We start from the raw sequence: 10471 nt of genomic DNA on the forward strand, positions 1-10471 counted from the left end.
ATTGATAGGTGGTACACTGTTACTCTGAGCCTCTAATGTAGGGTCTTTAATCATTTTACCCTGTTGGCTGCTCTTTTTAAAGCAGCTTTCCCTTTTTTACATGTTTTCCTTTTTTGAATTTAAACATTACTACAGTATAGGGTTTTTTTTCTCTCCACAGGACACAAACTTTTAATTTGTCCTGATCTCTTCAGCCTGAAATGTAATAACATCTTGAAATACATTCTGTGCGATGTTGAGGATTATCCAGACATCACTTCTCTGTTTTTTTTTACTTTTGGCTATCACTAATAGAGGAAAACTTTCTAGAAAACACCAAAGCTGGTACTTGTTAGTGGCAAAAATGCAAGCCTGAACTGCTTCTGATGCATTAGAGAAATTCCTATGCCACTGAGTCAACCCTTGAGAGTGTCACAAACCACAAATCATAGGTTGCTGATTAATAAGGCTCATAAATATCTTTCATACTATGAGGTAATATTTATATGTAGGAAAAAAACAGGAATTGCCTGAACTGCTTATAATCATGATTTTACTGCATAATATTAAGATTTCTTTTTTTATGTATAAAAGAGCCATAAAGTTATTCCATCTTGCTTATATTTTAAGTATATACTAAGGATAGTCAAGTAAAATGCAGTTTCATATTCTGTTTCCAAGTCCACAATGGGTGGTAATTTTACAAGGTAGCAGCTAGAATCTCAAAAAACCTAAATAAATCAGAAAACTTGCCTAAAACTGAAACTTTCACTACCACAGCATTGTTAAAAGGAGGAAAGAATTCTGCTAGACCAACAGAAATCCTGACATAACTGAAGTGGTATCATCCCCCACCACCACCAAAAAAAATCCCTTTTTTGTAAACCACAGTCAAAGTAAGCTCTGGCAAAAAATGTTCTCATTTAAAGCCGTAATTATGGAATTTGCAGTCTAAATTATGGAAATTTGTAAGTATAACACAACCAATAAACCTGGCATAGATAAAAACAGCCTTAGCCACATCCATAAAACAGCAGTCAGCAGAGCAGTGGTTCTGAAACACAGGCAGAGCAAAGACTAATCCTGATTTAGCACAAGATCCAAGGTCTGTGTGTATGAACACAATCTGTACCACATTGACTATTACTGCAAATTGATTTTGAGAGATAATGGTAAAACTAACTTTGAAAATCAAAAGCAGGCAACTACATCTGCAAAAATGTGTGGTGTTTAAATTTAATTGAACATGAGATTTACACTGATTAGATACAGTTGTGTAACTAAGCTACAAAATAAATAAACAACCACAGTAGCACACATATTATTCAGTTCATATTAAGTCTTTCACCTTTGAGAGTGTATTGGTACATAGGATTGGATTAAAAATACTGGCCCCATGTTATTGTTAAACTGGTTATCAGTAGAACTTACCACTGTTGAGGCTAGATTTTCAGGAAAATTCAGTTTTTAGACATTTAGACACTTAACTCAGCAGACGGGCTTTCAAATGAACTTTGTCCCCATTTTGGCACAGAAATGTATTGATTAGATTTCCAAGAACTCAATCCTACACCTTGTCAGGTAATTGTGGCCTTGCTCTCTTGCTTCTATTTGGAAAGGAAAGAATGCATAAATCCTGTTTTATTGAACAGAAAGGGGGGGAAATCTATACCAAAGGTGAATATAATTACCTTGAAATCTACATCTGCCCTTCCATTAAGCACTGTAGACCTAAGCTCTGTGAACACCTTCACAGTCCCTGTTCCATGTTTACTTCTCTTAATTCTTTTACCTTTTTGTTTACTGATGTCCCTCCTACAAGGACACCTTCAAAGCAGTTGAAAGCATTCCCTGGAAAGCATTCCCTCTGAATTTCTTTTCCCATTGGTTTTAGTTCAATTTTGGCATTTCCACAGTCTTGGGCATTGGCTTCTTATTGTTTCTACCATTTCTGCATAAAGACAGGGGTCACCATTCTTCCCATTTAGAATGAGTGAAAAATGATTACTGCTGGTGAAGGGCAGCTGGAAAGATGCCACCTTTAATAAACACAAAATAAAATGCTGCACAGAAATTGCCCTAAGGGCTGTCATAGCATCAGTGTGAGCTATCAGTCCTACCTGGATCAGGGATCACTGCAGATTGGAGAAGGCAGATGTTGCTGCCAACAGCAGTTGCCCACTCCTGTGCTGCAGGACCATCCTCCTCCCCTCAGACCCCCATGGCCACAGGAATTCTGCAGCCAGGGGAGCCCTCCTGCCCTGCAGGAGCCACAGGAGCCATCCCATCTGGCTTTCCAGCCTGCATTAGCAGCGCTGTAACAGCATTTGCAATCCCTTCTGTGGGACATCTTCTGTTTCTGTGAAGCTGACAGCCTCCCAGGTGCAGCTCCTCTCTGGTTAACAGTGAGCCCTGCTCAGGGATACCAAGATGATTTTGTCAGTTCCAGCATTTCATCTGATGGCATCTCTCTGCTACCATGTGCAAAGCTTCACACAGCCTTTTATCCCAAGGCTCTGCTTTTACATACACATTTACAGCTGTTAAATTTGCCAGCATTCTTCACCAAAAGGACGTTCTTAAGAATTTATCCCTTTTACAGAAAGCTTTCTGGATAAAGGGAATTAAAACTGTTCTTCAAAATGATGCACATTCCTGTAATGTGTAGTAAACATCACACTAAAAGGGAAAAAAAAAAAAAAGAGCATTCCTTGCAGCCAACAGTTGCCAAGCATCAAAGATTTCATTTCAACATTGTGTCAAAACCCCATGATGCTCTAAGGTTCATCAAAACATGAGTACATCTCCAAGGCAGATGTCTTGACTCCCAAGGCTGTTGACTGGCTGGATTATGGAAAAGCTACCCAAAAAAAAGTGCCCATCCATCTAATATTTTTCAGAAAGAAAAAGCATCCATACAAACACAGCAATAACAGTTACCCTTACTATTGTCTACCATTGTATTTTATCATCTGCATTTACTGTATCTAGCACTCCAGTTCTCAGCTGCTAAGGCCTTTGTGATTTCCTCTTGCTGTCCAGTCCTAAGCAATTGTTACTGCTTTCTACTGGCATTTTCCTTACTTTTCTTTATGTAAGTCTTCTAGATTTTTACATATATCTTACAATGCACATTAATAAACCCTGCAAGAACATATCAGGCTAAAAAAGTTTAAAAAATTATTTAAACTTCAAAGATCCTCCTGCATTCTCTCTAACTCAGGATATTCTATGATCTCAAATAGGTGAACTCTTCAATTGTGGCATTAACTTGACTTCAGGACCAGTTAAAATTATTTTAAAAGCCAGTAGCAGCAGTGTTAAAGATATAAAAGCTGTATTAATGGCAAAAAAAATATATAAAACCAGATCAGACTGGATTTATGAACCAAATTACATCAAAACATCTTGTTAACCTCAAGATTCTAGGGAAAATAGCCATTGACATGAAGAACTATAATAGCAGCTGCAATCTTGACTCTCAGAAAGCCTTTGACAATGTTTCACATGATGGATTAGTGCAGATGGTAGCCATCCTAAGGAAAATTTTGAGACTGGGTAAAGAAAATCGTAAGACTAAGTAATAGATTTATAGACAGAAAGAAGAAAATGAGAATTTAAAGTATCCATTCATCATAATATGGCAAGAATTGTTTGCGTGGGATTTAGATCAGATAGGTATTCTTCATAGTTTGATTATCAATTTACAGAAAGAATTAAAAGATTAAACTCATCTACTGTCATCAGCATCAGAGATTAGGAAATGGTCAAAATTAGAAAAAATATTGATATTTTCATAGAAATATACTCAAGGTTATGTGGGATACTCAAGGTGATATGGGAATTTTAAGTTCCAGAATGTAGAATAATGCAAGCAGAAATGGTAGCTTCTTAATTAAATACAGATAAAATAAGAGGAAAACATGGTAAAGAAGAACATGATCTAAATAGGTATAGTAAATATACCTATAGTATAATAATAGTAAAAATAAATACTAAATAGTAAAAACTAAATCTAACACTAAACAGAAATTTAAACAGAAATTTAAACAGAAATTTAAACAGAAATTTAAACAGAAATTTAAACAGAAATTTAAACAGAAATTTAAACAGAAATTTAAACAGAAATTTAAACAGAAATTTAAACAGAAATTTAAACAGAAATTTAAACAGAAATTTAAACAGAAATTTAAACAGAAATTTAAACAGAAATTTAAACAGAAATTTAAACAGAAATTTAAACAGAAATTTAAACAGAAATTTAAACAGAAATTTAAACAGAAATTTAAACAGAAATTTAAACAGAAATTTAAACAGAAATTTAAACAGAAATTTAAACAGAAATTTAAACAGAAATTTAAACAGAAATTTAAACAGAAATTTAAACAGAAATTTAAACAGAAATTTAAACAGAAATTTAAACAGAAATTTAAACAGAAATTTAAACAGAAATTTAAACAGAAATTTAAACAGAAATTTAAACAGAAATTTAAACAGAAATTTAAACAGAAATTTAAACAGAAATTTAAACAGAAATTTAAACAGAAATTTAAACAGAAATTTAAACAGAAATTTAAACAGAAATTTAAACAGAAATTTAAACAGAAATTTAAACAGAAATTTAAACAGAAATTTAAACAGAAATTTAAACAGAAATTTAAACAGAAATTTAAACAGAAATTTAAACAGAAATTTAAACAGAAATTTAAACAGAAATTTAAACAGAAATTTAAACAGAAATTTAAACAGAAATTTAAACAGAAATTTAAACAGAAATTTAAACAGAAATTTAAACAGAAATTTAAACAGAAATTTAAACAGAAATTTAAACAGAAATTTAAACAGAAATTTAAACAGAAATTTAAACAGAAATTTAAACAGAAATTTAAACAGATTTCACTTTTTTCTGAAAGGCTCTTTTGTAAGAGAGAAATCCTCATGGACATCTAGAGGAGTTTCACCACTAATTTCAACAAGATTTTACCAAAAATGTGTGACATTATTGGTTCTAGGTAAGCAAAGTAAATGTCACATGGGTAAGTGATAAAGTCTGATGCAACAGGAAAGTGGGTAAATTTAACCTGATGAATTTACTTGACTAATTTAATAATTTACTTTCTGTAAATTAACCACAGTCAGCTGCATCAGCTGCAAATGTGCCTGTCTGAAATTGCTTAACAAATAGTTCTTATAAATGTAGGAAACATTCTAAGAAAGTTCACTTTCCTTCTGGTTCACACCCATCTCCTCCCTTTATGAGTAGAAATTAATGGCTATCACCTTCTGGGTTGGTTGTAGAAGGTCAATAGGTAATTTAGGTGAGATTCATAGGCTTTGTAATGAAGGTGCCCACTCCTTGACTCTCAAAGATGAAAAACAACAGATCATTGAATTATAAGTGTGGTTTTGAAATGTATTGGTTGTGCTGCTGAAAGCCATGTCCCTATTTAATGGGGAGATGGGGAGCTTGCTCAGGGATTGTCTTTGAAATCTATCACTTTGATGTATATCCTCACAGAGAAAAAAACATTTTTTACAAAAGGACAACAGATTTCCCCAGAAGATGTAATTCACTGCTACCTTGCACCATGCAGTCCCCAGGTGACAGTCACTCACTCTTCACACCAAGTAAGACCATTGTGTTTGAACGAGGTCTTCAGCTTGTACATTCTATCAGATTTAGGTATGGAATCAAGACATCATTGCCTCAACTTCCATCCCACCTATAGCAGAAACAGAAGTTTCATGAGTTTACTGAGATACCACAACTCATTATTCAGCATATCTGTGTAAAACTGCTGCCAACTTCAGGGCACTGCCTTTGTCTTTTGCTTCTTTACTCTCATGAATCAACTCTTTTGGTTTTCTCTAATCAGTCTTAGGTCCTGCATTTCTTTATCTGTAAGAACTTTCCTTCACATGTACCTTCATTCTCCTTACACACACTCACTTGTCCCATTTGAGATACCACATACTTGGAAAAAGTTTAGGTGGAGCTGAAAATTCCTGGAATGTTGGAGTCCACACTACAATAAAATTGAAAGCAGGGCAGAAATCAGGGCTTGGGTGATATTCAAACTACACAATAATATTTTTCCAGAAGATCTGGGTAATTTTGTGGTATCCTAGAGGCTACAAAAATATATCAATGAGAACACAAGTCTGAATACCACCCTCTGTGCCAGTAGAGGTCTTGGTGACCCTGGTCCTGATTCACCCCCCAGCAGCCTCTCATCTCAGGATTCTTCTGCTATCACAGAGAGTCACAGACATACATTAGACATGCTGGATGGTTTTCTGTGTAATCCTGATCCACAGGTGTGTAATTGCAGAGGGAGGAGTAAAGAGAATATCCTTATCAGCAATACCTCAGTCTAGTGCTGGAATTAGCTGTGACTAACCCAAGTTACAGCATTTTTCCTAAAGCCTTTTCCTACGTTACAAACAATGTAACTTGAGGAAAAGCTTAACATTAACATTATTGACTTCCTTAGAGCCTTTTTATGCTTCAACTGGGATGGAAACAGCATATAAAATTTCAGTGTCTATTACAAACAACCAGGAATAACCAAGAGTACAGGGAGATACAACTGGAATAAACATATAGGCACACACAATATTCAGAAAGGATTCTGGAATGGCTGTTCCTGACTAGCTCAATGTATAGTCAAGCCCTCAGTCAAGATGTTTTCCCAGGTCAGGGTGACTTAGAGATGGTTTGTAACAGAGAAATGCTGTATTGCCAATATCAGCCTTGGTCTGCTGACTCACCCTGTGCAGGTGCTCATCTGTCATTAGGAGTTACCTACACTCCCACCTGATATGCTTTGGCAAAATTTATAAAGTTATGTGAAATAAATTGTGGTCATATCAATCTTATAAAAGTCTAGTTAATTCAGAACAGGAAAAAAGTATAAATTAGTAAGTTTAATTACTTGAGACAATCTCAAAGTTAAACTATCCTCCATGGAATACCTCCCTTCATCAGAAAAAGCAGTTCCTCCACATGTAATTCAACCTCTATTTGACAGCCCACTCCAAAACTCGTATGGACAACTCATTCAAGAATGAGAAAGAGCATGTGGTCATGAGAGGAAGTTTCCTTGACACTTTCAAAACCTACACAGGACCTCTGAAAAAAGACAACTGGAAGTATTGTTACAGATGATCTATCAATAGATTATGAACAAAGAAAGTCAGACAAAACCTGATTTTTAAAAAATTGGAAAGGTAAGGAAAATAGAGCATTGTAAACAGAAGCATTAATTTCCAGATAAAAGTGGAAAAATTAAACATTATTACTACATGTGAGCCCAATAAAAATGGATAACATGATCAGCATTCAGTACATTTGAGGAGCGTTCATCCCTTCAGCATGCACAAAAATAATTTTGCAGAAATCATTTTTAGGACTCCCTGGGGATTTTGATTGGTCATAAGTTTCCTCTGACATTTCAGGTTTGAACTACTCTGGTGTTCTTTCATTCTTCACTACAAGGTGTAACTGTGATATTCACCCTGCTTTCAGCAGGGGTTTGTACTAGATTAATGCCAATTAATCCTAAATTATTGCATTATTCTAGAATGATTTTAAGACTTAAAATTTCACCAGTTTATTAGGTTGGGGTGTTTATCTTGCTGTCCCAGACACTAAATGCTCCTTGGACCAGGTTCTCTGCTGGGTTAATGTAATGCACTGCCCCAAGGAGCCCAATGTCCTCCCCAAGGAAAGTCACACATCCATTCCCAGAAGGAGCAACCAGACCCATAAGGATGTTAACCATGGCTGTGACAGGAAAAACCCTTGGAACATGGGGAATCCAATACAGTGTGGAACTTCCTACCTAAAGGATTTGTTTCAGGGACAGAAGTGTTTGTGAAAATTATGTTTCACATAATTTTGTGAATAATAATGCCAGGCCATCCTTCATGGGAAGGTGCAGTATTCTGTTTTGATGCAAAAAGGGGTTCCAGGTCACCTATTCTTCTCAAGGAAAAGTGGTTATGGAGAGTTTCTGCTACATGAAAACAGCTATGCTCATTATGAAAGGTCAACCACAATAAAAGTGTGTACACACATATAATTATATAATTCTGCTCTTTTTTTACTTTTGATGTCAGACACTATAGAAGATAAATTCATGCTGTCTGAAATTAACCTCTTTTGCAAGAAATAATAAAAGATTAAAATATTAAGAATATTTTGAAAAATATGTACATTTTCTTTTTAAATCTAATCCCCCTACATAGCAGTATTCCTAGAATCATTTGGGTTAGGAAAGATTTCTGTCAACAGGATTTCAAGGAGTACCTAAATCCAAGCCTCCTACAGCATCCCTGACAGATAAGTATCTTGTTGAGTCTTGCATATTCCAGCGATACTGGTTAGGAGACAGCCCTTGGCAGCCCCTTCTATTGCATAATTACTCCTATGATGACTGAGTTGGCTTTATATTATAGAGCTCAAAACTTGGCAAATAGCCTCTATTTTGAGGAGTCAAAAAAAAAAAAAAAAAACACAACAAGTTTGGGATCCATTTTGCTATAGCTGTTTCTAAACAGCCATGAAAAACCTAGGCTACATTATGGTGGTGCTTAATATTTTGAGCACATGGAAGATTTTTGCTATGAAGTTGCTATGTTCTTCTACTTTATATGAAAGAAAGTCAGTATTAGTTCTTTTCTACTCAAGTCCTCCCTTCATTGATCATCTGTATAAAATCAGAGTTAGTGGCTGAACCCTCAACTTGGTAAAGAATTTAAAATTACAAATTTTAAACATTACAAATTAGAAAAGGACAAATTTGATTATTTTTAAAATAAGGGTTTTCTCTCTCCTGATGACATTTAAGGTTTGTCATTATTGCTGTTTTCTTGTTAAGCCATAGGAATAATTAATGACAATAATCCACAGGTATCCTTTTGAATGCTCACAGACATTACCACATCTGTTCTGGTATCTCTTTGTGGTGGGTTGGCCCTGGCTGGATGCCCACCAAAGCTGCTCTATCATTGTTCTCATCAGCTGGACAGGGGAAAGAAAATATAACAAAAGGCTCCAGGGTAGAGATAAGGACAGGGAGAGACCACTCATCAATTGCTGTCCACTTGAGGAAAAAAATTAAGTTATTACCAATCAGATCAGAGTAGGAGAATGAGAATTAAAGCCAAATCTTGAAACAGCTTGTCCCTCATCCCTCCCTTTTTCCTCAAGCTCATTTTCACAGAGCTGTGGTCAGTCCATCCCATGCTGTCTCTTGTTACTTCTTCCTCCCCTGGGCAACGACCCCTCACAGACTTCTCCTGTTCTCATGAGGAGTCACTCCCACAGAGACAGTCCTCCACTAAAAATCCTGCCAGCAAACCTCCTCCAGCGTGGGATCCTGTTTCTCCATGGGTCCACATGGAGTTCTGCCAGGAGTCTGCTCCAGCGTGGCCTTTCCATGGGGCCACAGCCTCCCTTGCTCCAGTGCGGAGTCCCATGGGCTGCAGGTGGATCTGTGCTCCTCCATGGGCCTCCAGGTGGATCTCTGCTCCTCCATGGGCCTCCATGGGCTGCAGGTGGATCTGTGCTCCTCCATGGGCCTCCAGGTGGATCTCTGCTCCTCCATGGGCCTCCATGGGCTGCAGGTGGATCTCAGCTCCTCCATGGGCCTGCAGGTGGATCTCAGCTCCTCCATGGGCCTGCAGGTGGATCTCTGCTCCTCCATGGGTTGCAGAGGCACAGCTGCTTCACCGTGGTCCTCACCACAGCCACCAAGGGAATCTCTACACCTGCAGCACCTTCTCCCCCCTCCTTTTCCATTGGCCTTGGTGTCTGCAGAGCTCTCTCACTCTCATATTCTGTCTGCAGTTGCAGATTTCTCTTGATCAGTGAATTTTCTCCCTTCTTAAGAGTGTTAGCTCACAGGATCCACCACTGCTGCTGATGGGCTCAGCCATGGCCAGCTGGCTTTGGTTCTGCTCTGGCTCTGTCAAGCACAGGGGAAGATTCTGGTGGCTTCTCACAGGAGCCACCCCCAAACTTTGCCACTTTGCCACCAAATATATTTTCATATCTTTAGATTCCAGCATGCAGTGACATCTACACCAGCCCACTGCATATGATTTCATTTCCTACTATCAAAGCAATAAACACTCCTCAGACAAGAAAGGGACAGGGCCACCCACAGCAGCTTTCACACCAAGACCATTCATTCAGATTAAATCAGGCTACAATTGATGAGAAATTTAAAATAATAATACTCTCAGGAGGCAGAAGAAGAAACTGCCCCAAGAACCTCTTTTCCTATGATGAAATATTTTCCAGTATTACCTATAATTTTAATAAGAGTTGTTTACTAGACTGCTAGAAACATGGGATTAGTGTTAGGAATGTTTTAATTCTAATGCTTGTAGAAACCATTTTTACCCCTCGAGAGTGGTAAAAATACCCAACAAAAGCTTAGCTGCTATCCTCAATTTGCAGATTGTGAGAGCATAAATGTTGCAA

This window comes from Ammospiza nelsoni, chromosome 1 (assembly GCF_027579445.1).
Source record: "Ammospiza nelsoni isolate bAmmNel1 chromosome 1, bAmmNel1.pri, whole genome shotgun sequence".
NCBI lineage: Eukaryota > Metazoa > Chordata > Aves > Passeriformes > Passerellidae > Ammospiza > Ammospiza nelsoni.